Genomic DNA, 23,677 nt, shown 5'->3' with positions numbered 1-23,677 from the left:
GAGTAACTGTTGAGTTTCTGGCCGTCTCTTCTGAACGAATCAACGTGCCGGTGGTAGCTTACTATTTATAATGTTAAAATAATCGACGACTCAAAAGCGCGTGTAAATTCCTACTTGAATAAAGATGTTACAAACTTTTAGATTGAGTGAAGAAATGCGCATTGAATTTAAATTTAAACAATTAAAATATTTTTTTTTAACTTCAATTAACAATTGGTGACAGCTCTTCCCAGTGATTCTTTTAAACGCTGGTTAGGTAATACTAGTGTTTGAATTTCACGATAATATTTTTTTTAAATATTAGTAACACTCATACGAAGAGGGAACTGTAAATATTTAATGAAAGATACAAATACTCCTCCAAAAATATTACAAGAGGTGGCTCGCGTGCCGCAGTTTGTCCACTCTTAACCAACCAACTTTTGCCACATACTGTACTGTGTGTACAAGTACTGTATTGCCGTGTTGAATTAAAATATATATATACGCAGTTTTAACGACTTGATTTAAATTAAATGAAAATATTTAATATCTCTCTGTGATATTTTTTAGGTGAGGCCTTTGCTTTGCAGTTAGGGTCTGTAGGTTGTAATGACATATAAATTTTATGTATTTTTACAGTAATTATTGCAATTGTTGCATGTTAATAATAATATATTTATTACACTTTAATAATTAAATATATTTTTATTATCTACTATAAGATTACAGTTAAGTGAAGAATTTCTTATTATCATCATAATTATTATCAAATTATATATACTCTATATATGTATAACTCATTATGTATATAGATAAATAAATTATTTCATTTACGTGGCAATGACTTTTTAACGACATAAGTTTTTCAATTTTCAAAACGTTTTAATAAGTTAAAAGCTTTAATATGGAGTTTAGTCCAGCTATTACCTGACCAGCGTTAAATGATAATTTCTAGCACATTTATTACGCCCGAGGAGATTAAATACGAGAAAGTAGACATTGACAAATAGTCAGTGATCCTTTCTCGCGTTGGCAATGTGTAAAATTTATCAAATATTTCTATGCCTGTTTTTATTACATGTCATTTAGCATTTCGCTACAAAGCCATATTTATGTGTTATATGTATATTGATGTAGCACAAATATGTTAAAGTAGCTCTTGTTTAAGAACGGGGAACAAATTCCAGTTCAATAAAAAATTCTTACAGTAGTAAGTTGTCGAGTACGACAATCTTAAAGCAAAATTAATGGTTGCATTCTTCGACACCTATACATATTATTTACTGTTTATTGTAAATCAACGAAAAAAAAAACAAAAAGAAGGGAGATAAAATAGGCAAATTATGAAGTAAAGAAGCAATCTTATTGAAAACGGTGATATCTTTCCGACAGCCATTGGATGGACATGGATATATAAGATAAATAAAGCGGGCCGTCATAAAAGGATAGAGAGAGTTGAAAATTAATGTAAACACATATTAGATATAACACAGATTCACCGTTATAAACTTTAGCAAATGTTTTTATAAGTCATAGTATTCGATTTATTGATGGCACGTCACACACACACGTTTCGTGATATTTGTTTTTTAAATAATAAAACAAGCAATACTTTTTTTTTTATTATAGCCGCGATGTTTTTCTGACAAAAAATATTTTGTAAATATTATCGGTGTTTCAGTTTAAAAGACGGTGTAGTGAATTTATTAGGCACTATGGTGATGAGATAGATATTGTTTTGTTTTATTTTATTAGGTTTGGTTAAAGTAGCAACAACTTACTGTAATATTAAACTTTCATATTAACTCAGAATAAATTGCTTAACCAATATATACTATAAAAATTAATGAGATTCATATATGTCAAACAGACACGATATATTCATAAAACCATACAACCTATAGCCGTGAAAATTTTGTAAACTTTTAAGTATATCTTCGGGAAAATTTTTGAAAAACCGCTTAATTAGTTTATTTTTTTATTAAAAATATACACCAATTTCACCTAGTATATAATTAGAGCAACCAAAAATAAGAAACCAGGTAAAAAATTAACAATACTTAGTAGTGGGATACTAGGGAATACGGCTGCATTCAGTCAGTCAAGCATTACAACGAAAAAGTTTAGCGAAATCAGTAAAAATAAATGATGATGCCTTGAAAAATCACTAATAAAAACCTACCGTGAAATTAACGTTATTTATCAGTATGGGCTACACGATTCTTCTAGATCCGTGACTTGTCAATGCGTCTCACTTCTTCCAGTAACTTTCGTCTTCAGGTTTGTTAGGGACAGTCACGTTTACGTTTCTCTTGTGCGTTTCCAAAGCTTAGATATATGTTCAGGAGCCTTACCATATGTGTGGTTAATATAATTCCATTTGTGCTGTTTGATTTGATGTTATGTATTATGTACATGGGTCACGTATGTTCATTCTAAAAGTTATAGTCATAAACTATTGCTGAACATGGGCCTTTCGCAAAAATTTCCAATAGGGCCCATTGGAAGGGGCATGCATCCTGCGTCTTCCTTCGACTTTTACAAGTGTTACGCGCTGCGCTTACAGATCCGTGGTCTCTGCTCCAGAACTTTAAAACCCCAGAGGCTATCTGTTCTGTCCTATTAGTAAGGCTAAATTATTTAAGAGTAATCTATAGTTATGCTATCGCGAAACACGATAAACAGATAATAAAAACATTAAAGAATACACTCTTTGGAAGTTTTTTTGTAAAACTTACAATGTATTAAAGGAAATACCTAAACTATAATCTAAATATCTAATTCTAAATAACAACCTATGAATATTTTTTTCAGATTTTTAGATACTTATTGGAATTTAAATAAAAGAATTAGCGTAATTGTTCTTTTTTCAATTACTCTTTTAAAGATATTTAATAAAAATAAGGAAAAATTGCGTTAATTACTTTTTTTTTATTATTTACTTTTACAATATTTAAAAAAAGATACAAGTTCAATATTTATGTTCTATTCATCTTCCAGTCTACTTCACTTATCTTCGATGAAACAAAACGAATAAAATGCGTTTAAGATAGAAAAGTTATGATAATGAATGTCTGAAATTCTTTTTGCGTCAGTTGTAAAAGCAAAACTTTTATACTGTTGTTTCTGAACTAATTTATTAAATTAATTTCCAAAGAAATTCTCTTACAGCTTGTTGAAATTATACTTGTTTCTCAAATAAGATCCACGTGAGCCAACAATACTTGAGAACTGTCTTTATTTAACTTGTATTTAATATTAGAGACGTGTTTTGTGGAAGTTGCCTGTATCCTGTGGTGAAGTTGGATCAAGTTGAAACTTTGAAATTGTGTTGGTTCGCGTTTGAATTTGAATTTGTTCAAATTTATTCTTGGGTGCCACGAGTTATGACTTTGATAGCGCTCATTTAGATATACACCATGTTTGTGTGACTAATAAAATGCCAGAGAAAATTATTGTTTTTATGATTACTGTCTAAATAAGAGGCAATGTTATTTAGTATTGGGTATTATATATCATAACAATAAAGAGCGCGATATGATCATGTTTATGTGTGCGAAATTTCGTCGCATATAAATATAGTCGTTATAAATTTGAGAAAGTACAATGGAAATATTTTAAAGTAATATCATAATAAAGTAAATTGAGCTACGAAAATGTAATCTTAGAGATAACAAAGCGTCTATTAAGGCCATTACATGAACTTCCAAGCACGCGGTTACAGAAACACGGGAGTTACTTAATTATGCGTACAGCTGATTATACGAGTTTCATCTAACTTTGCACTCACGTTATGTTGAGAGTACATCACGGCCGCCGCTGGGGTTCGCCCAGCAAGATGGTCTCACCATTGTCTTGTTCCGAGCTGCTAATATTAATGGCACCTTTTACGTAGTTCAGAATAAGGAAGCATATTTTTCCCAGTTGTTAAAGAAATCATTAAGTATACAAACAATAAATATTAGGATAAAAATATCACCCACAGTTGAAATATCGAATAAAATAATATAAAAAATGATTCATTCATATTGCGCAGAAATAAATAATATAACTGCTCAAGGTGAAGCTTTTAAAAGAGCCCTACAATTTAAACGATAAATTAGTTCTAAGATTTAAGATTAAAAGCCTTTAAGCTATAAATGCCAGCTTAAACAGCATTTGTAGGTTAAAAAAAATGTTTGCTGTTAATAAAAAGTTTACTTTTTATATGTGTAAACGCGTTAACAGGTGAATATAGATCATTTGCAATTTATTAACGCATGCTACACCCTATCCAAAAAGAAGGGCTTTAGAAGTAATAATTAAAGTAATAATAGTGTAAGTAAAAGTAAGAAAATGTATCGTTAAAATTCGGATTACCACACTTTAAAGTTAATTATTGTTCACTATTCATATTCCCTGCTGCAGAAGTTATCGGCCTCTCGATTCTAAAAGAAAAAATAAATTAAAGTAACATATTACAGAGTAATCACTGCATACAGTGTGATTAAAAATAGGAATTAAAAATTTAAAGTTTTTTTATTGGCAATACATTCTCAGATATACATTCACTCCTTTATAGTTTTTACACCTATAACAATCAATTTGTAAAAACATTGGATGCTATTTTAATACGAAAGAGGTAAAATTAAATTGCGTAATTCTTTGTAATAAAGGCAGTAACTACGCAAAAAGAATTGATATTGCGTCTTACATCGTTTAATTGTAATAAATTTTATGATATCAAATTGCTGAAATTTCTACGCAATAAGTTATCAATAATCGATATTAATATACACGTTAATCTCGATATCAAAGTGCTAATTTAGATTTTCAAACGCGAGAGCTTCCTGCGCGTACAAAATTTAGAATCCGCGGCGAAATTAAACGTTTACAAGATCGTAAATTATTCTCAAAGTTTAACGCTAGTAGAAATTTATTACAGACGTAATTAGGTTCGTGCTTTCAAGGCTTGCGTAACTGGAGCCTATCTAAACACAATACGCATTCCTTCTGTGTTCATAACAAAAATATCTTCGAAATGTCAAATATAAATGAAAACAAATATTTTAAAATGTTGTCGTTGTTTATTTAAAATGTCGTAGTATTAGTACACGCTTTCCAGCACAGTAATTCAAAATACTCGTATTATCCCGTATTTTTTAGTACCTTAGGAGTAAGAGAATTATAATAAAATTTTAGTGTAATATAAAATAAAATAAAAGTTTTTATTCTTTTCATTTGTTTTCTTATTCTTGCCATAAAAATAATAGTATGTTGGTTTAATAAATTAATATAAAACTATGAAAAATATGTAAAGCTTATTCGAAGTTATAACCATTGGCTGTAACACAGTTCATTAAACGTTGAGGCAATATTCAATAGCAGCAGGCACTCTATGGAAAAATTCTCCGCTGCCAATGCTGTGAATCGTTTTAGAAACTCCAAATTATCATAGCGTTTAAAGCAAGCCTTACTCTCTAGAACTGGCAATAAATCACAGTCCAGTGGATCAAGAACAGGACTAGTGGACGGTCTGTCTTCAGCTCTAATGAAATCCGGAATGTTCATTTCTAACCAATTTTGGGTGGATCGGGCTCCGTGACCTAACTTCGCGCCGAGTCTTTCTGAAAAGATCATTATTGGTAATTGATGATGGTATTGTTAAGGGGATTTACTATCTTACCAAGAATGGTATCTTAATACACTTGTGCCGATGTTTTGATACATTTTTCACAAAACTATGGCCTAGGCACTACTTCATAGTATGTCTACGACTTCAATCGGTCATCAAACATTTTACAAATAACAAGCATATGGAGAATTTTTTATGGCACCATACCAATTTTATGTAATGCAATCACTGAGATTCGGTTCTCTTTATTAGCCCACACCATTTTAATATTGAAAAATATTTTATAATATATTGGCGCGAAAAATAAGAAAAAACAATGTATAATTATATAAAAATGATCGATTCTAAATTCAAAAGTAACATTTTATTTATTTTTAAATTAAACAGTATTTATGGCTAGACAGTATTGTGTATTCGAAGTATACACAATAAGATAATAGTAATGTAAAATATTATAGTAAAAAATAAGAAATGAATACTAAAAAAAAGAAATTTATCGCGCGATAAGCGTATTTGTTTTTAAATCTTCATTTCTGTTAAATAAAGACAAATTATTATGACGTCGATTAAATTTTGTTTTTAAGAAACATCTCCAGACGTGAAGTGGAACGAGATCCGAGAAATTCTACTAAAAGTACGATATTAAATAAGTTTTTCTTAAGATATTTTCTTCTTGTCTCGACGCGGAATTGGAACATAATATTCCGATTAGCGGAATCGGAATTTCTTGGTTGAAGAGAAAGAAGAGGATCGCCCCAGGCGATATCCTTCAATCAACTCTTTCGATTTAATTCTGCAAATATTTATATCCAAAAATTTATGATATTTTTTGCGATCTACAGACAGTTACAAAATTTTATTTGTTTTATTTTGCTTATATTCTTGGAATTTTTAGGCAAAATTTTGTAATTATAATTAATATTTCAGGTAAATTAATTACCTGTTTGCTTTAATTGAAGCTATTGCTTGAAAAACCAAAATACTCTACATATAAAAAGTACTTATGTTAGATGAGTAATTTTACGATAACTAATGTTAAGAATTGTCCGTCTGAAGTGGCAGTGGGCGGGGTGAATCGTTCGTGCAAATGTCGATAAGGTCGCGCGAAGTCGCTGGATGCAGGCAGCGAAAGACTTATTTCGTGGCGTTTTCGTTTTTTATTCGTGGCGATCTTTGGGCGAAGCCTGTTGGTGCATAGATGACGCAGTGAACGTCTATCTACTGATAGTATGATTGCTAAATACAAAAATTTTGTACGGCCGTAGGTGTTTAATTAAAAATTACTTTCTCAGAAATAAAGCAGAAAAAATCAGTAATATATACCTTAAAGGTAAACCTCCTTCAGCTAAGATTCGGGATTGTAGTTAAATAATAGGTTGTCAAATATCTCCCTTCCGCTTTTTTGCTCTTTATTCAATGCTTTATAAAAAGTGTTACAGTGATCGGATTTAGTTCAAATATGCGCCGTTTTGTTCGATAATCTGTTTCCATCTAGACGGCAACTTCATAATACCTCTCTCGTAGAAGCCCCCCTCCTTATTTGCGAAGAACTCGGACAGCCACTTTTCACAAACCTCTTTTGAGTTCAACTTTACACCACCAAGGGCGTTCGCCATGGACAGGAACAGGTGGTAATCACTTGGCGCTATGTCCGGGCTATATGGTGGATGTGATAAAACCTCCCATACGAGCTCCCGTAGCTTCTGACGAGTCATCAACGAAGTGTGTGGTCTGGCGTTGTCCTGGTGGAACACTACACCCTTCCTGTTGGCCAATTCTGAACGCTTCTGGTCGATCGCCTGCTTCAAGCGGTCCAGTTGTTCGCAGTAGATGGTAGAATTAAGCGTCTGGCCATATGGGAGCAGCTCATAGTAGATGATTCCCTTCCAATCCCACCAAACACACAGCAAAACCTTCTTGGCCGTCAATCCCGGCTTGGCCACTGTTTGGGACGATTCACCGGCCTTCGACCACGACCGTTTTCGCTTGATATTGTCGTATGTGATCCATTTTTCGTCGCCAGTCACCATCCGCTTCAAGAATGGGTCGAGTTCATTCCGTTTCAGCAGTATATCGCAGGCGTTGATTCGGTCCAGAAGGTTTTTTTGCGTCAAATCATGCGGCACCCAAACATCAAGCTTTTTTTGTATCCAGCCTTCTGCAAATGGTTTAAAATGGTTTGGTGACTAACTCCCATCTCCTGGGCGATGTCACGAGATGTCACATGCCGGTCTAACTCGATGTAGTCCATGATTTGATCGGTATTTGTCGTCACAGGTCTTCCGCCGGCTGGCTTATCCATGGTGTTGTTTTCGCCGGCTCTGAATCGTCGAAACCATTCCTCCGCGGTTCGAAGTGATAGAGTACCATCCCCCAAAACACCATTAATCTCACGGAACGTTTCTCTAGCGGATTTGCCTTTAACGAAGGAAAACTTTAAAATAGCGCGAATTTCGGCGTTAGTGAACTCCATGTTTACACGTCTATAACTATTGAACGCAATATCCAAACTAATCATGCATAGCGTCGTTTTGTAGGTTATGTCAAGACCTTTCAAATTATGTATAGTATTGCCAGATACGAGCTCTGTAGCGCTTTGTACATAGCCGCGAAATTCAAAAGACAAAAAGGCGGAAGGGAGATATTTGACAACCTATTACTATGTTCCACGTGCACTTCATCTTTTGGTCTTCTCGGATCACTCGAATTTGTTGGAAAATTTTATAATTTATAATACGTATCTCTTTTTTTGAAATATACTATAATTATATGATGCAAGCTAAAATGATCTTGATATTTTTGTAAATAAATTTAACCACTCAGGTTTGTAATGAAAACATAAATCTGTTAAAGTATCAGTGTGTTAACATAATACTTAAGCCCGGTCTTAAGATGTTAATCTAATTTGTGAATTAAAAAAAAAAACATTTAATTTTAGTAATTTAATATGAATAGCTTCAATTAAGAAAATGTAGTAACAAAGCAAATTATAAAAATGTCGTTAATGATCTTATTATCGAAGCTATAAAAATACTTAATTATTAAACAACAATCTTGAAAAAGCTATTAAAGTGATAATGTCGCCTGTCTACCAACTGTTCTTTAAATTATAATGGGACTTTGTTTGGTCTTCGCCGGCCATATGGTGACAATTTGTGAACTAAAATACTCAACATTCGTATTCATAGTATTTTTGTCCAAATGTAAGATAATTATGTTCCGTCGCGGTATCAATAGCTACTGAGGCAAGTGTTTAATTGTGGACGTATGTATAAATCAAGGATACTTTACGTAGTTTAACCCTTTTTTTCAAAATTTAAAAAATAAAATTTACAAAGTTGTTTTAAAAAATATGTATCATAAATTAAACTAAGTTTTTATATATCTATCGATCTCTCTCTAACTAATCTCTAACATCGATCGATCGTCGATCGAACAGTGGTAGTCCAGCGATAGAGGGTTGAGACTTGTGACCATAGGTCACGGATTTATTATTAACGGAATAGTCTTATATATAATTAATACTTCATGCATTATATATAATTAGGATAACCACTGCTCACAAACAAGTTTTGAGAGGGTGGGCAGCAACACCTTGCCAAGCGAGGCGATTATGTTATATCTATCCCCCATAGATGTCTTGCTTGGCTTATGGCTTGGAGTAGGTGTCTATGGGCTGAAATATTAACCACATCGATGGTCATCGATCACAAGTTTTTCTTTTATATAAAGTATTTTAAAATTATATAGGATAGAGTTTAAAATAATTAATATTATTAAAATCCTGCCTCTTACACCCACAAATAACTTGTAATGTTAAAAATGTTTTAAGGCCTTCTAACTTTATTTCTATGTTTTATTAAGCTAAGATATTTATTGTTAGATATTTGTTACAGAAAAATATTTCAGTAACATAATTAAACTTATACTCGAAAGGCTTAAAGTGTAATATAAAAAGTCGTTTAATACTGTCAATGGAATCAACGGTCTTTTGTTAATCACAAATCAGTTCGAGTCGACCGGGTTCCGCAGTTTTTCTGACGATAACAGCTGGAGGCTACTGTTTTTACGATCGCGAGGGACCGTGTCACACTAATGACTGATGTGCATGTGTCAGCCACTTTTTTGTAGCTCAGAGATTATATAATCTTTCGACAAATAGAAATTCTTATTTAATCATGTTAACTTTTGTATTTTAGAAACATACAAGTTTTTAAGGTTTCATTCGGTTGAAACGATTTACATATTGTTAAATTTTTTTCTTTGCACTTTTTTCATTTTATTATTTGCTGGAGGATTCAATTTCGATAATGTTTTGTCAATAACGTATGCTCTAATTTTAAAATGTCACTATAATATCTGTGTTTACATTTTTAATATCCACTAAAAAAATTATGATGATGATAGAGGAGTTTCCATTAAAATAACCTAGAGAAATAAGGGTTGAAGATTCCGCGTATTCCAGAGGGCAGAGCGAAGAACTCAGCCTAAACCTTTTTCAAGGTAGTGCAGCTCTAGTGCTTCCTGGAAAGACACATATCGAGCCGCTATACACAGTTTTACTGGTTTTTTGCTGCATGAACTGCCTAAACTTAACAGCCATTCCGAGAGGACTTCAGCTCGAGCTAATCACTTGTCGATAATAACCATGCAGCATTTCGAACCAATGGTGCACTAGAGGGCCGAACCGCTGCATAATCGGTTGCTATTGCCTGACTAGGCGAAGATCGCTTCTATCTAGAATAATAGGAAGTTAGCAACACCAGTATTCCATGAGCCAACTTCGATTCTGTCGAAGTCGATTGGTTTTCGAACATCTATGACCTAAAGCGTTTATTCTGACATCTATCCATCTGTACTTATAACGCAACAAAATTCGAAATTTACGCAGCTTTTCCTTTATTGTTTTGAAATGTATTAAAGTATATTTCGTTAACACCCTCGAAGTAAATCGATTTGGAATTTCTCAATAATTTCTTGTCATTCTCATTTTTGTCCTTCATTAATCTTTGTATAAGAACACAAACGCGCCGACACACGCTTCAATGTATGCGAATGTTTCATACGTTGCGTTGTCGCCACACGTGGCATCAAAAAAAAACTGAAACAAATTATCATTTTAGTTGCGGCAGCAGTGATTTTTTGTTAAAATTATAAAACTAATAAGCATTGACATAACGGCGTAGCATTTAAAATTCTGATATTTAAAATTCTAATTAAATGTAATTTTGAATGCAAAATTCAAATTCAAAATGCCTTTGTTTAAGTTGGCATTTACACGCACTTTTATGTTGTCAATTATTTTTAAATATATAAAAACGTCAGTGTAGTCAGGCCATGAGTAAACTTCCACGGGCTCTGAATGCCGATCTATACGAAATATAACAATGTTTCTTACTTATTTTATTATCACAACCATGTAAATGAGTCAACGTATCAAGCTCCTCACATTTCGATCAACAAAAAACTCCTGTATATTTTAAGAATTATTTAGTTATAACTTATTTATTATATGTATTAATTAACTAATAGAATTGATAGTAAAACTAACATTAAATTCTTAAGAGTTGTTTGATAAATATTATAGCTATTACAATAAAATTTTGGTGACGAAATTCGATTTAAGAATCTTAAGCAACCAGCTTAAATTATCTTAAAATATAGCGATTTAATTTCAACAATGTCGCTTTCAAACAAGTTTATAGGTATCTTAATTGCATAGTGTATGATGACATATACAATAATTATAGACATTTAAGTCCCCATTAGATCTGCTAATATAGGACTTTATGAAATGAGCGGGACACCTGTCAATGGATCGACGGCTCTCCATGGTATTAAAGAAATTAAAGACCTTTTGCTTATTACACATCAAAAAGCAATTACAAAAAAATCGTTTGTCAGGCGCAAGTGAAAAATCATATGCAATGTTAATAAATCAAAGTAAAATGTCTTTAACGGTTAATTTTAATTTGGTAATAACTTAGAACAACCAAATTAAGGGAAAGTTGGTTCCGCTATGTTCTCGAATATGAATGATTTATAATATAATAAATAAAAAAATATTTGCCGAACTTTCGCTTGCGTCTATCTACCAGAAATATAATGCAAATATAATAATAGAACATTTTTTTGGAATGTTCGAAATACATAATCAATGTACAATTAAAGTTATATTATTACGTTAGCAAAGGAAAAAAAAACATATAATAATTGATAATATCTTAGTACTTACATGAAATACTTTTGTTTTGTATGAACTTTCTCCCATTACAATAGGCACTTAAAATCTCATGGTAATAAAAAATGACGCAGTCTATATTGGACTATCACAAAATTTAATCTGAAAAAATTTATAAAACAATTGTACAATCTAACGAACGAATCTCTTGATAACTTCACAAATTTCTGTGCAAAATCAAGTTGTCCTTGGAAAAACATTGCTAATTTGTTATTTTATACACATCTTAAGTAAATACAAGCAAATTGTTTCGCTGCGGAACGTAATTTATTCCTAATTAACTATTCATATTATACAGAGTAAGAGCTCTGCGGGTCTGAATACTTTCCGTCTAACATAGTAAAAGGATTAAAGGGGCAACAGACAACTCCAAGACTTCCTTACCCGGCTAACTTAGAATATATAAGGCAACAAGGAGATTCTTAAGCAATTGGGGTTCTCTTAAATTCGGCAGGAATGCACAGCCTTCGAAAGTATGCCGGCGAGTTTCTTGAAAGGAGAACTAATTAATCCAATGAGCGGCGTCTTTGTACTAACGAGGCTCGTCGTTTGTGCCCCATCCATACTCCGCCGTTGAGAAATTGGGTTTCAACAATTGGTCTCAAGGGTATCGGAGTGAACCAATTTTAAACCATTCAGTGTAATATTTTTCAGAGACTACGATGACTTTAAAATTACTTAGTCGCAATAAACTTCATTTATTACATTTTCTTTTGACTTTTAACAGTAACGGGATTCTATTGAAAGATTGAAAATTACTTTTTAATTTGTTTGTGAAAGATTTTATTTTAAAAAATAGAACTGAATATTTTTACCATTTGAGGTTAAAATTTAAGAGAAGAATTACTCATAAGATTACAAGAATTAATTTATTTATTCCAGCAATTGCTTTATTATTATTATTTTGACGATGTAGAAATCATTTAATTGAGGTAGGTGAAATGCATAAATATAATTAAAGAAATTAAAAATAAATAAGCAAAAAACCTTATATAAATGTAATATTAACATACATTAGATAGTTTTATTTAAGTATGAGCAAGCAAAATCTTATGTCATTATATAGTTATGTCGTTAGTTTCACTAGTTGGACCGTAGTTGCTAATAGTTAGTCGCTGAAAGTCGCTGAAAGCGGGCAGCGCAAGGACGGTCGTCGTGGCAATCTTTAGAGGAGGCCTGTCTTGCCAGTGGGTATCTATTAGCTGAAATGAAGAAGAATATGGATATATAACTTGTTATACTTTACTCTTTTACTATCATAAATATATTATTAAAAATAACGTTCTTTTTCTGCCTGTTTTTTATTAACAAAAAATAATAAGTCCTGTGCCTTATTTCATACCTTTCACTATATGCATTCCTATGCTCTCTTTGTTAATTTTCTGGCAGCTGTTAAAAGATAGTTGGTTAGTCTGAGGTATAACTCAACGTGTATTAAACTCGTTTAACAATAGATTACGGAATAATATGGAAACATAGGCCTCGGTATAGATTTATTTGGGCCAATTGGAAGCTCACATCCAGAGTCTAAGAAGATGCTCTGTCTTACACTTGGGTGGACATTCTATGCTGCGGCTGTCGGTTCGTGATCTCCACTATAAGAGTTTATAGCCCCAGCGGCCATCTGTTATTGTGTGCTTTGCGCGCGTAGATAAGGCAGATGCACATTCTAATTTTCTTCTTTATTTTTATTATACACAAAGTATTTTACTCTACACTACACTAAACTTTTTATTTCATAATGAACTCTTTGATAAAACTTTTAGATGTAAAACCTATAGAATACCGAAGTCCCACTAAACTCACTTTGCGGTCGATACTAAAATTTCAAAAATACCCAAACGAATGAAAAGCGATGAAGTTCTTTTCAGAGATATTCGACGGTGGATAATAGACATCGTTAGTCTGCGATCGCCGTTCTGGGGCGTTACTTTTTCAAGTCATTGAGTCAATCGTTTATCACGGGCCTGTTGTGTTAACTTTCACGGTGGCTGGGGAATCGGAATCAATGGAGATATATTTTGATACAATTATTTAGATCTTATTTAAAGTATCTTACATTTGATTTTTTTTATCATATAAATTAGTACTTATAAATTTTATTTGCATGATTAAAAAAAAACGTTTTTTTTAAATTTAACATTATAAAGTTACTATTTTATGTCTATATAGTTGTTGGTTGAATTCGACGCTGTTAATTTTTATAGGACTGTAATAGCTTTGACGGTCTCAGGCTCGCGAATCCGGAATCCGTAAGCTATATGTTTTATATCAGTAGATAACATAAGACACTACCCGGGTCTTTATTTGTGCTAATAGAGTTCACAATGAATAAAAAAACACGTAAAATGAAAAGAATAAATAAAATGATTTTAAACAATAGATAAAAAATAGACCTACTATAATACAGGCCTACTATCACTACTTCTACTACAAAGATACCTATGGAGCATATGCCGTAATCGCCACACTTGACAGTCAGGTTGGCGATCGCAGTGTGGTATTAACCATAATACCACACTGCAATCATTGTTCATATGACCACTGCATATAAACGCAATGATCGACCTGCCCAAGCGCTAGAAACTTGTTTATGCCGCAGTGGCAATACTGAACAATTTATATACAAAGTGTGATGTATATAATCGAACCTGTGACCTACAACCGTAAGATCCAATCCTCTACCGTTGTGCTACCACTTTACTGTGTGATGTATTTTAATTAAATAAAAAAGCTGTAAGAAAATGATTAAAACTAAAAATAAAAATACCGATAAACTGAATTTTATTTGTAATAAAATGTATTAAATACACTGCATCAATACATAAATATTAACTACTTGATATAATTAAGATATAAAATTAGCTCAAAATTAATTGTTTCTCAATTTTATTTTTATTTTTTCTGTCTTAAATGCGTATACTCAGGTACGTTATTTTTTTATTGCAATCGTTTCCAATGATTTTCTGTTCTTGTTTAGGGAGCTATTTCGGACATCAGCCTCATTAGTTGAGGTAACTGGTGAAAATTTCTCGAAGTCATTTCCCGGATCGATTAAGTACATAGAAAAGATTTCCAAAGTATTCAGATATTAATTTATCATTTTTATCTTTGTATAATATGATTTCTTTTAGATGTCCTCTTTTTTTGAAAAGTGTAATTATATTATGTTATTTAAAATGACTAAAACATTCTAAGTACATATATTTAGTCATTTTATAGATGCTAATTAAAAATGTTTATAATTTAAAAAGGGACATTTAAATTGTTTACTCGAAATCCGCATAATTTTTTTTGGTTTAGTATGTAGTATAAGTTTTTCCTATTTGAAGGTTATATGTTTTCAAAAATATTCGCAGGTAGCCAAGAGAAAAGGTATTTATTTATAAGTAAAAAAGCAAGCCATGGGTTACTACTGTTTATTGGATTTCTGACAAAAAATAAAAAAGAAGTGAAGTATTAATCACCAAATTAACTGTTCCCTCGTCTTACTTATCGAAAAAAGTCTTGTCAGCGGCCGCAAATTAATTATCCCGAATCCCGAAGGATAGACATCACTTGTAATTGACTTGTTCATCATTTTTTCCCAATTTTCTTGACCTTTACTTGTATTATTGTACATTGGCTGGGTTTTATGTTTAGGGCAAAAATTCTACTTATGAGAAAATGAAATTGTTTTGGGAATGTGTACAATGCGTGAAATTAGTTGTATGTTGTACTATCACATTCTTCTTTTCTTTTGCACACGACGTAAACAAATGTACAGAGCACTGTACATAAGGCCGATATGATTAAAATTTAGTCCTTGTTTATGCTGCTTATTCGATAAAATAACATGACAAATTTTTCTTAAATTTATCATAATCCAAAATATGTTTACAGTAAATCACTATTTTTTTCTCTTTTCTTTAATTTATTTGTGAGAAATTCAACGTTTTAAGTAAATGTAAACATATTTATACATTTTATTAAAAATAAAATGTTCCAAAACTTACTTACTTTTTTAAAAAAGCGCATTAAAAAAACTCTTTGACTAATCATAAAATCATCTTTTATTTTTTGACATTCCTATGTAATTATTCAGCTTCTTTTTGTACGTCCAAAATTATAAATAATACGTTAATCAACAGTAAACCTTGACTAGTGGTCTTAAAGTTTGCTATCAAATTATACAAGTCGAACTTAAAATCAGTCGTTGAAGCTTCATTAGCGGGAAAATTTATTCATTTACGAAAATAAACGCTTCGCAAATACAGCTCCTTCTAAATTTCATGAACTATTAATATTTAAAACCAAAAACATAGGTAAACGACAATATATAATAAATTGTTTTAAACCTAATATTGTATTCTTATGCTGTAATGTAGCATGAGGTAGCAGTAAATTGTGGCGAGGTACTAACATTAGCATAACTAAATACAACTAAAGTATGTTTTACAAAGCGGGTTCAGTTAACCGTCATTAACCTCGAATTCTAAATTTAAAGGACCTCTTAGCCCCCTGTTCCCGCCCTGTGCCAAAAAGCATTAACGTCGCCGGATACCTGATACGAAGCTACTGTTTTGTATCGACTTACATGATAATTAGAGTTGTGTGTTTAAACAGGAAATAATTAAAAATCTTTACGTTTACGATATATAGAGATAGATCATAATTTATCTTAAAGTTTTTTTTTCGTTTTTGTTAGTAGCTTTGTAATGTACCTACAGGTAGTGAGTGTTGGCGGATGACAAAGGTATTTGATTTCCATACTGTTATATTCATATTTTCAAAGATATTTTTCTACATTGTTTGTGTACAGCGACGTGAGGACATAATTCCAATAAACTTTTAATTTTTTTTGCCTTAACAAAATAACTTTTAAAGAGATTTTATACCTTCCTTACTATGAGTACCTGTGTTTCGATTTATAAATCCTTTTCATATTATTACATGGATTTTTACCTTAAAATAATTTTACAAAATCATACATACACACACGTTCTTGTATGAATAGATCATACATAATCCATACACGTGCACGCTCGATCAGTGTACATAGAGATGCTTTCTTTTTTAGCTTCCTACTATACTTTTTATAATGTTATTATCTTATACTCTTCGAGTATTGAGTACACAGTGTTATAAATTGTAAAATAAGAGCCTGATCTCCTTATATACCAGTTTTTTTACTTTGGAAGTCAGGACTTTATATTTATATGTACATGTGACCGATTTCATACTAAAAAACATTATTTATATAATTTTCATTCATTTAATAATTATGTGGTTTACTATAGGGTTACTGGCAGAAATATAGTTGGGTAAATTTACATGTCGGTTGTCCCGTTGATTAATGACGTCAACAGCAGGCCTCAACAAATCAGATGCACGTGTGGCACCGCCCTAATGTGCGATTAAATTTTACTGTTTTAGTAAATGCAGAAGACATAGCTACAGATACAATTATTCTATAATAAACCTCGCTATATTCAATTTACATGACAACTAAATTTACCTTAATAAAAAGTGATTCTGATGATGCATAACATCCAGAGTTTTTTTACGTTTAATAATCAAAATGTCTATTATATGGGTAAATACATTTTCTGTGCATTGGCACAGCCCTTTCCCTCAAATTTGGTTCCCTTAGGTTTGCATCCAGCGTCTACCCACAATCTTAACATCTGTCCGTGTATTTATTGGACATCCTACACTGCTCTTGCCGGTGTGTAGTTATATGATATATAATACCTCTAGAATATTAAGACGCCAGCATCCGTTAATACTGCGCGCTATGTGGCCAACACACGGTAATGTCAATAAGCCAATCCGCTGGGCTTTCATTTACTATTTTTGTCAACGGATCTCCTCATTCCGAATTTAAATGTCGAGAAATCTCAACCCTCTCCGTTAAGGGCGATTAGCCTATACCTCTTGCTTTCTTGTAGAATTGTGTCTCGTTGAATATTATTTCAATATAATTTTTTTATTAGCTGATAATAACAAATATATTAGCTAAATATAAATATATATTTATGTAAAAACTAATTTATTTATTCATTGCCAGATACTTAAAAGAAGAAAGTGGAATTCATTTATAGTTTTTATCATAAATATGTAAATATATATTGTTCTATAGTACTTTGTTTTATAAATAATAGAACGGTTTTGTATGTAACATGACTTTGCAAAGGCTTTTCATTATATCGGTTTTAAAGCACCATCATTATAGTTCACCCTTCAATATCCGGTGTGAGGCGCGATTTCCTCTCGGGTATCCGGGTGGTCGATGCAACGACTTTACCCCGTTTGAAAGGAAAACGAAACATTCTTTAGAATCAAGTGCAGCGAGGCGGTCAGCTATGAATAAATACCGAGGTTATTTGAATAAGCTTTTGTGCACTGGTATACATTTTAAGACATCGCGCCACGAGGTTTGAATGCGAAATTGTTTACACAACGTAGTAAATTTACATTTTACATTTATTAAATAAATATTTAGGCTACTAAAAAGTATAAATTAAATCATATTTGATTTTTAAAAGCATTTGAATAAAATCTCTGCGATTTGTGGGTGATATCTTAAACAAAAAACAAAAATATTTAAATAATAAATATAAACTTTATTAGCTATTCTCTATTTGATTTCTTACGTTGACCATCATTCAAAGGCCCAAAAAAGTAACTGGAAGAAATTTAAAACTAATATAGAATAATGATTAATGTATTATTAAAAATTAATACATATAATACCATGTCTACTAATAGGAAAAAAAAATACTCACAAAGTAAAAATAAAATCTAGTTTAAAAAAAATCGAATCTGTGTATAAGAAAAAATATGTACAAAATGAGAATTGATTTGTGTATAAGGAAGACTTAAATCTACAGGTTGGTTAAACAAATATTTAAACAAAATGCTTTTCCAAAAAATTTGATGCCAATAGCAAGCAAAATATTTCTGTGACAAACTTTCACATTCTGCCTAAAGAATTAAAAGTCATCGCCGAAGGAACATTTTTAGAAAAAGGATCTCTGACATGCTACTCTGATACTGTTAAAGTTATTACTCGCTGTCCTAATATTTATTAATTTTATTATATAATATTATTATATTAATATTATACCTAATACCTAATAAATATTATTTGATGCTTATGGATAACAGGACAGATGGTACAACTGCAGGGGGATACGTGCACAGACTATCTTGTTATGGTCGTCTGAGAGCGCAGGCCGCTTTCGACGGGCCATTTGGAAATCTATGGTTGCGGCCTATGACCAGCAGTAGATGATTTGCGACTAAAACAGTGATGGTGGATTTTGCATGCAATATCTTATTTTGTTTTTATAAGAGATCGAGGGAATCAGTCTTTCCGTCACTTACTTTCAAAAATTATACAATATAAATATAAATTACGCATATTTCCATCATATATAAACTTAATCTCATAAAAAATTACTGAGTACATCATACATAGAAAATAACGTTGAAAAATTAATGAGAGAGTTAATTACATTAGAACCTCTTTACATTTACGTCAATAACAGGGATTATATGAAGGACTCGTTACATTAACTTCTCTATTGGAAATGATAGGAGCTTATCTAAGGTTACCATCTACAATTTCACAGCTCCCATCTTAGACCCTCGTCTAATCAAATTATCGAACTAGTAACAAATTCATCCTTAAAATTATCCTACGAAAACTATGTAGTGGTTAATAATTAATTAAAAGATTTCTTGTCTATATGTACCAACTAATTTATAACTGAGTAAAACTTCCAAATTGTATTGTTAATATGTATAAATTTTAGCTGTATTTACCCATAAGAGAAAATTGTGCAAGAAAAATTGTAAAGAATTATAAAACCGTGTCGTACCTCGCAGCTGGGAAAAGAAAGATCCGTATCAAATAGCGGCAACCCTCCCCTAACTGCGTCTGCGTTTAGTAAAAGCGAAAAAAAATATTGTAAAAAAAAAACACTAGCGATACCAATTAGAATTAATAAAAAAAGGCTATAATAAATATGATAAAATATTACTTGTGAAGTAAAATACCGTACATTATGCTTTTATGTGGTTGTATAAAATATTTAAACAATTGTTAAATCTTCATTAAAATAGTTCAACAAAGACCAAAAAACAATTATTTTTTATATTTATATTCGTCGTACCTTGACATAACTTATTTAATTATTTTAACACTTTTTATGCAATGTGTGACGGTGAACTTGAAGCCGAAGGACTAATGAAGACTGTAAAAATCTTTTAGAATTACAATTGCTATTTTTAAATGTTATAGTACAGCAAAAACTTTTTCAGCATCCCTCTCCACTACTCTTAGTAACAATAAACGAACAATATCGTCTCTCTCATCTGTCAAAAATGAAATATTAAACAATTTATTTTAAATTGCTAACTTTTTGAAAATACCCAGTGAAAATCGTTTGAACGGTTTGACACGTGCTAATTAATAATATATATTTGGGTCCACTCTCATGAAACTGATTATGTATTCCAGTGAATAAATTATACAATGTTATATTTTCGGCCTTGTGATTTTTAGACAGGGCCAATATCGAATTAATTATTTTTATAAAATCGATGAAATACGGTTTGAAATAGGGCTTAATTTCTCAATTTTTTTACAAATCGTATTGTTAATAAATAAATATGGAATAGTAAAATTGATGTTTTTTTCTTATTAAATTATATATATTATAAGTAATAATCTTATATAACTTAACTAGTTTTTAACTTATTTCTTTGAAGTTAAAGATTATTTCAAAGAAAGTTATTTAGTTCTAAAATAACTGGATAGACGGCGCGTTTATTGAAGATTAATAAAGTATTAAAAATTCTTTTTAAAAATTATTTCTCAATTCATTAGTTAGTATAGGAGAGTGAAATATGTTATACGAGTATATGTTAACAGATAAACCCGTACTGCAGCGTAATATAAAATAAATTCAACTAGTGAAACTGATCAATTGTGTAACTGACTCAGTTAGAGAAACTTATATATAGTTTATTAGAGAAAAAACAGACAATTTTCATTACTTTCTACTACGTTTAAAAAACTCTTCGTGGAAAGAGCTTGAAGTGTTCAGTACAAAGAAAGTTTGAAATTGGACTTTTATTCGCAAAAGCTTTTCCGAGAGAGATTTATATTAGATTGGAAATTCAACGTCAAATTTAAACTTTAATTTCCATAATAAAGGTATGTAATAGTAGAATAAATACATTAACTCTTTTCATTTGTTTCTTAGCTGGAAAGTCTATATTATTTATATTTAAAAGGAAATCATCACTTGTCTTTTACTTGTCACTAATCTTGAATTCACTAATATATAATATATTTATTTATAGGGGTATTTGTATCATTGTAGTTATTTAAATGGTGCTTTGCTTACAATGTCACTTGATGGACAAAAATTAAGAGACACGGATCTCTACAGGAAAACAAATTTTTTAAAACTGCTCTAGATGTTTCAAACCTCGTGTATATTTATTTTTCTTGTTGGAAAAATAGGTACTAGACAGATTTTATTTTAACCATCAGTTTACGTTAAGATTGCACGGATTCATCGTCATCGCCATGAGTAAAAAAATCAAACTTACTAATTAAGAAAGAGATCATTAGGAGACATAACTAGGTCGGAGGACAAAGATGATTCATTACATTATTAACGCAAATGAATTGTAAACTGTCTTATAAAAATCACGAAAACATTTTTCAGAAATTTTCGTATTTATGTTTTGTAGATTTAAAAAATAACTTTTATTCGAAGTGAACCGTTCTCCATTGGGATAGCGAACGAAATAAAAAGACACGTCCAAACAAAACCACGGCACAGTGAGTTGCAGTCGTAAATATAATGGTCGGTATAGCGAGGGACGCAGCTCAGTGGCCGGAACCGGCGCCTCCACAGGATATTGCACAGTAAACTGCCGTCGTGTAACGGTTCGAATGTTTACCAGAGCATACTGCATGCTTTCACGGAATTAACGCTGCTTTTTGTGTTTAATTCGTGCTGCAAGTTGTCAATAGCGTTCACTCACTTATTTGAACCAAACGATTTCATATAGCAGACTGTAGACATACATCGCTTTTAAAGTATTCGTAATATACATTATTCCATTTAACAAATAGTGTGTGTTGTCCGGAATGACATATGTATCCGCGATGTGGTCGCTAACGATAAATCTTATAAGAAGGCCACAAGGTCACAAGAATTGCTCCTCTGAGTTGGCAGTGGTCATACGTGTAAAGAAGTTATATCTTTAAGCTTGATAGCACTTTGATAATGTAGCCCAATCAACGTGATACTCAATGCAGGCTGCTTCGAACCGGCCCTTGTAGAAATAGATGAGGAAGGCTCATATCCAGTAGCGGCATTCCTACGGCTGAAATGATGATGATCGATGTTACTTTTCTTCTTCTTAAGACGGCACATCTTCTATGAAAGATTGGCTATCGGTGGAATTATCTTGATCATCAACGCCCTGGCAATTGCTCTGACGGTCATGGTAAACTACGTACTGTCGTTTTTCAGCCATTATGTGCATCTTCTCTATCCTTCGATTAAAGCACTGCAGCTTCTGAATTGTAATAATTGTCAAAATCTTCTATCTCTTTTTAACTCTTTGTAACACTCGCCAGTAATACTTTACGTCAACGATATTCTTAATATGCTTTTTGCACACACATTCTAAACGCTGCTTGAGGTTAAACAATGAAAACCTGAAAATATATGCGCTCTGATAGAGAAACTGAGGGAAATACTGCAGTGATAAAAAGTCTCATTAATACGTTCACTTTCTTTTTTGCCATTGATAAATACGTTCTCAATTAAGCTGAGATCTCGGCTCAGGCTATTATATTAGTTATTTTACCGAACTGGGATACCACAGATCTGTCAGGCCACCAAGACCGAAGATGGACTTATTTTGGTAATTGGGTTCAAGAGCCCCCGGGAGAGGACTTTGGCTGTAATTCTCAGTAGATAAATTAACATCTTAACATCAAATAATAGTTACACGAAAAAGACAAGCCAAAGAAAAAAACGATCCATTACTATGACTCTGTAGCTATCCACCCATATTCGTTAATAGCAAATGCTGCAACCTCCAAAACAATTCCTGCGAAGAAATATAAACGTATCTCCAATATCTGGATGACGTGTCTTCGCTTGGCTACGAAAATATAAGAGTAAGCAACCCCTCATCGACCTGAAAAAAGGCGTCACTGGAGTTTCTTCTGCTACTTCTTCTCCCAGCGCTAGGACTTTTCTAAGTGGTTGTAATGTTCAGCCAATAGCTGTCGACCAAGTCGAGGATCGAATCTCTAGGGCGGCCTTAAGACTGAATGCTAACAGTCATCGAGTGACAGCCTACACCAAGGTCCCTTCACAACGGACTTTGCGATTGTTTATTGAAGCACCCATGTAAGTGATATAATAGCTGGTCGGCCTTACAATCTGGTATAATCCGAAGAACCCTCGAAATATGTTACGCAAATGAGGTTTACATCAAGGGCCTTTCGCTTTTCGCCCCTTCAAGCCCATAGGTAGCAATAAGGTATCAGTGTATATCTAGACCGAAAACAGTAGAAAATGAAACACTAAGCTTTAATATAAATAAAAGCGGACCCTGAGTATTTGCATGTAATTAATGATTGTAAATTATTTTATTTTTGTAACAAAAGCTGCAACACGTTTCGTTAACTGCCTTTAATTTTAGGCTAATTTGGAAACGAAATAAGATTAACAATAGCACTTCATCTTTCGCCTCATTAAGTGAAAACAGTTAGCATATTAATCAGTGCCAACTTTAGAAAGCATTTCGTTATTTAA

This window comes from Battus philenor, unplaced genomic scaffold (genome assembly GCF_028537555.1).
Source record: "Battus philenor isolate CCGP_79_NKW_IND1 unplaced genomic scaffold, ilBatPhil1.0.hap1 SCAF_14, whole genome shotgun sequence".
Classification (NCBI taxonomy): Eukaryota; Metazoa; Arthropoda; class Insecta; order Lepidoptera; family Papilionidae; genus Battus; species Battus philenor.
This window is presented reverse-complemented; position numbering follows the sequence as displayed.